The sequence below is a fragment of the Penaeus monodon genome, chromosome 22 (genome assembly GCF_015228065.2).
Source record: "Penaeus monodon isolate SGIC_2016 chromosome 22, NSTDA_Pmon_1, whole genome shotgun sequence".
In the NCBI taxonomy this organism is placed as follows: domain Eukaryota; kingdom Metazoa; phylum Arthropoda; class Malacostraca; order Decapoda; family Penaeidae; genus Penaeus; species Penaeus monodon.
In genome coordinates, this window is record NC_051407.1 from 5,974,904 (window position 1) to 5,975,212 (window position 309).

The following is a 309-nucleotide window of genomic DNA, read 5'->3' on the forward strand; positions in this document are numbered from 1 at the left end:
GCACGATTGCTAATACCTTTGGAGCAGTGGCCAATGTTTTACTGAAAATCTGTATTCTCGAACAATGGGGGGAAAATTTTTTTACAGCGATATCAATCATGAATCACATTTACCCCCAAAGTTTTACTGGCATAGAAGACTTTGACTGACGAAATCTACCAACTTTGCAACTTGGCAAATGTAAGAGAAAAATGAAATGTTCTACAACTTATGGCATTCATAAAATTTCTAAGTCACAGATGAAAACTCGGGAAATCTGGAAAAGTACTACACAACTAAAAATCTTGCTACAATACCTCGGGTGTGAAT

The 309-nt window shown here is 36.2% G+C and overlaps 1 protein-coding gene across 1 annotated transcript in view; it reads right to left on the minus strand.

The window, feature by feature from the left end:
- Positions 1 to 309, minus strand: part of LOC119586846 — a gene marked incomplete at its 5' end in the record, with an annotated part of 53,513 nt that overhangs the window by 38,611 nt on the left and 14,593 nt on the right.